The sequence below is a fragment of the Arvicola amphibius genome, chromosome 8, assembly GCF_903992535.2.
Source record: "Arvicola amphibius chromosome 8, mArvAmp1.2, whole genome shotgun sequence".
Taxonomy (NCBI): Eukaryota; Metazoa; Chordata; class Mammalia; order Rodentia; family Cricetidae; genus Arvicola; species Arvicola amphibius.
The window spans coordinates 30,823,602-30,828,307 of NC_052054.1; the positions used below are offsets into that span (position 1 = coordinate 30,823,602).

At 42.7% G+C, this 4,706-nt stretch overlaps 1 pseudogene; it reads left to right on the top strand.

The window, feature by feature from the left end:
* The first annotated feature begins 2,823 nt into the window (after nt 1-2,823).
* Nucleotides 2,824-3,093, top strand: LOC119822028 (annotated as a pseudogene).
* Nucleotides 3,094-4,706: the final 1,613 nt, after the last annotated feature.

Here is a 4,706-nt window from a genome sequence, read left to right on the forward strand (position 1 = left end):
TGAAGCACAATTAATAAAAACTCAGAGAGAGAAATAGGGGTTCAATCTGAAGATCGGAAAAGCAAAACAGCCAGTCACTGACTCTTACCTTGACCTCAGTCCAAAATGGAGATCCTGCCTCCAGGAATCTCAAAATGAGACGAGGACTGAGAGCTGTTTCCTCCTGTTTTATAATCCTCTCTAGGGCTGGGATTAAAGGCATGCACAACTGGGGTTAATGGCATATACTGCCCAGTTTCTATGGAAACTAGTGTGGTTACCAGGATCAAAGGTGTGTGTTACCACTGTCTGGTTTGTCAGGCTGAGTAGTGGGGCTGTTTTACTCGGGCAGGTTTTATTTATTAAGATACAAGTGAAATGCCACTACATAAATTTAATTAATAAAAAAGACAAGCTCAATTATTTAATTCAAAGTCTCTATGAATTAGCAAACTTCTAGTGCTTGAGAAATTAAGCTCTTGTTTTCAGTTTTCAAGACCTTTACTGCAAGTTCCAGCATCCATGCTATCAAAAAAAATATAAAGATAATAACCAATCATCATGCAGGGTAAGAGGAAATGGGCAGAAGAAACAAGACTCATGATAGCTGACAGATAAATGCTGGTTCAAAAATAATAGCAGGCTAATTATATATTTCAGGGCTGGACTGGTTATCAATTGGTTTTGACCTTTTCATTCACAGGGGTCGTTTACTGTTGAACATTCAATTCAGAAACACTGGACTTTTGAACCTCCCATCCTAGTGGGAAGGTCTTGTCAGAGAGAAATCTGAACATGTACAGCATTGAGAAGGGACACTACGTACTGTGTTTTAGAGACTTTGAAGCTGATACCCTCCCCAAATATAACACACTCATCATCCCAACACTCACCAAGCTCAGCTGTGATGGACAGCTTCACTGAGACAGAAATTATTCAGCCAATATCTTGCCTCAGCGGAAGCCTCCTTCATCAACAGGTCCCTTTGGAGGCCTTTATGTTCAGGGGAGAGATGTGGCCACACCAAGAGTCGGGAATCAACCAAACCGATTATCTGTTTCTTGCCACCTGAGAATGGAGCTCACAAGTCTGAACTCTGGAAAGGCAAGTGATTAGGTTTCATAACATTTGTCTTTAATTGAGCAACATCATAACTTAGCTTTTATTAAAAATGTATCCACCTTAAGACATCGTCTGACTTTATAAATGTTTATTACCCATAGATTCCAAGGAAAATAAAATTTTAATTATTGAAAACCAAGAAATATCCAAAATATTTGTATTCCCAAATGTCTCCTTCCTATTGCGCATCTGTTTAGAAATAAACAGGACTTAACCTAGATCAGTAAGTATGACGTTATAAGTGATGTCCTCGCTGCTTTCACACAAGGGCACCTTTCTCTTTGGTCATTCATTATCTTCAAATTGCATGAAACAGTCACCTATGGACACTTAACTTCTCTATAAAAATGTAATCGAGTATTCAAATTTTTTTCTTGTTGTCGAAGTGGAGAGATGCCTGCAGTCAAAGCACGCAATTTCATTTTCAAGTAAAACAGTCTCAGATCTCTGTTATGAATGACCGGAATTTTAAAACAACAACAACACGCCACTCAGATATTTTTCCAAGACCTGTAATCTGAAGCCTTCTCATTTACCCCAACCTCCCACCAGACAAGTAGGAAAGATAAACAAAGCTGCAGTCCCCTTGGGTTGTACACATCCACCAGGCTGCAAGACCCCAGATTAGAGCGGCTCGTCCCTGTATCCAGTGTCTCCCAGAAGGACCTCTTGGAGGAGGAAGGAGGAAGCACAGGGTTAGGAATTTCAGAAGATTAGGCAGATAGTCAAAGTGCTGGATGGATGAGGCAGCCTGTAACTCATTAGCAGAGCATCTCCCAGGGGTCCTGTAAACATCCTACTGCAGGCAAAGAAGGCTGAGGTTGGTCTCTGACAGCCGGGATGAACGCTGCCCTGTGCCCACCGCCATCACAGCGTGTTCAGTTAGAGAGAATCCAGGACGCTCTGCATATGCAGAACTCGAACAAATGTGATTTTCATGCCAGAGGCAGAGGGAGTGTCCTCTTTTTCATAAAAAGGACTATGGCCTTTATTCTCTGAAATAAAATACATAGTTTTTTCTGTCTTTGTGCATGGCTGGCTCTAAAAACTTAACAAACCCTTGGCATCATAACAAAAGAAAACTAAAAGTAATTGACACTAGGACAAGATGCATTTCAGAATGTGACACTTTAGGTGCCTCGCGCCTTGGTTGAGGGTGACTTCATACGATGCGTAAGTTTGGATTGACATGATGTGTATGTTGTCAAGACTTTTTTCTACTTTGAGTGTGACCAAACCATATGTAGTGATAAAAGTGTATTTTAGCAGCAGCCCAAACACCAGGCAAAGTTTTATAGATCTAGAAAATTAATTATACTGACATCCAATTTAGATAATTATGTATATTCAAGCCACAAAGAATTGGCTTCTAGTCCCAGTTAATAAGAAACAGGTTTGCCCTCTGTACCTGGTGCACCATGGAAGCTTAGACTGTATCATCAGACTGTTCTGCATACGGAGCCAGCTATCCCTATCTGGGTGTGTCGGATGCCAGCATTACATGCTTGTCCCTTTGGGTAGGAGCCATGGCTATTTTTCTTTCTAATATTCAAACATTGTGGAGCCCAGGTTTCAAGAAGTACTATGTGCTTGGCGCCTTTTGCCTGCCCGGTCGATCACTCCTACCTCCTTCTGTGTCCCTGGTGCTGCTTGTGTGGTTTTTCAAGGCAGACCTGATGCCTCTTTTGTGAGACGGCAGCTGAGGGGTCTCCAGCACTTGCCATGGTAGACAAGAAACCCAAGACTGAGAATAATGGTCATATACAAGGGTAGGTGGCGGCAGATGGTTCTGTGGTGTTTTTAAAGGTCAAGAGGCAGACAATTAGCGAACCAACGGAAGCCTATTGTGAAGCACAGGGTTTGTCTGTGAGGCAGATCAGATTCCAGTTTGAAGGGCAACCAATCAGTGAGACAGACACACCTGCACAGCCGGAAGTAGAGGATGCAGGTATGACAGACATGTTCCAGTGACAGACAGGAAGTGTCCCCTAGACAGGGAGCCTGCGACTCTACTGCTGCATTTTGTACAAACCAAGAATGCATTCTCAGGAAGCTGCAGTGTGGTTTCGCCACAGCCCAACTCTTACAGGTTAGATTTCTCTATTCTTTCATTTTCCTTCCCCATTCTTCTACTGGATGGAAAGTCAGCAGCGTATGTGCACAGTCAAGGTGAGCTTTTCTACTTTCTCTTAAAAACAAAATGAAAGAAATGGCCAGCGTTCCGTCTTATTTGACATCAAATGGAGATGGTGTGGGAAAGCACTGGTTCCGTGAAAATACCCCTTTCCATTAAGAGCGCACTCACTCAGCTCTTATCTTTATATTCCAGCGAGTTATTTTTCTCTCACTATTTTAACAACATAATCCAACAACCTAAAGCTCCTTGCATACTTTTCTTGATTGGAGAATTTCGGTGTTTTTCATTTGTCAAGCTAAAACCAAGGATGGCTTTTATAACAATTTGTACATAGCTGTTGTATATAGGGCAATTTGCCTTTAAGTGGAGATAAAAACCCAATCCTATGTAGTTTTCCTGCCAGGCTAAGAGTCTTATTGTTTAAAAAAACTTTTTGTTTAAAATAAAAAGAAAGGGGATGGAGGGTGGGGGGAGGAGGAGGGAAATTGGAGGAGGAAAGGAGGTGGAAATTTTTAATAAAATTAAAAAAAAAAACGGAAAAGGTCCTGACTTCCTTGCTCATGATCTCCCTCCTTTTGCTCCTTATCTGGTCCTTGGGAGCTCAGTCTGGTGCTCCAATGTGGGGCTCTGTCATTTTCTCCATCCAACGCCAGGTGAAGGTTCTATGGTGATATGCAAGATATTCATGAGTATGGCAATAGGATCTGGACATTTATGGCTCCCTCTCCTCAGCTGCCCAAGGAACTAGCTGGGGGCATCTTCCTGGATACCTGGGAACCCCTCTAGAGTCAAGTCTCTGCCAACCCTAGAATGGCTCCCTTAATTAAGATATATAATTCATTGTTCCCATATCCACCCTTCCTATATCCCAACCATCCTATTCCCCCAAGCTCTTCCCATCCTCCACTTCACACTTTTCTCTCCCCATCCCCCCTCCCCCCATCCCACCCCACCAAAAAAAAAGGAAAAGAAGAAATAAATAAATAAATAAAATGAAAAGCAAGAATTCTTACCTCATTTAAGAAAATGATGCCTGTGTGTGTGTTTGTGTGTGTGTGTGTGTGTGTGTGTGTGTGTGTGTGTGTGAAGGCAAATGTGGAGGCCGGAAGTTAATGTTGGGAAGTCTCTTCTTGATCACTTCTTTATCTTATATTGTGAGATAGGTTCCCTGACTGAGCCTGAAGCTTTCTGTTTTGTCTAGACTGGCTGGCTAGTGAGTGGCAGTGCCCATTCATCTCTGACCCCTGTGCTGTACAGACATGAGCCGTCAGCTTTCACATGGGTTCTGGGAATCTAAATCCAGGTCCTCATGCCTATGCATCAAGCACCTTGTCCACTGAGCCAGCCCTCCAGCCCTGCTCTTGGGTTCTCGGTGAAAAAGAGAAGTCTTTTGGAGGTCCAATAACCACACAGCTGCTCTGCTAGATTTGAGACCACTATAGGGTTCACAGGTTTATAAATCAGCTCA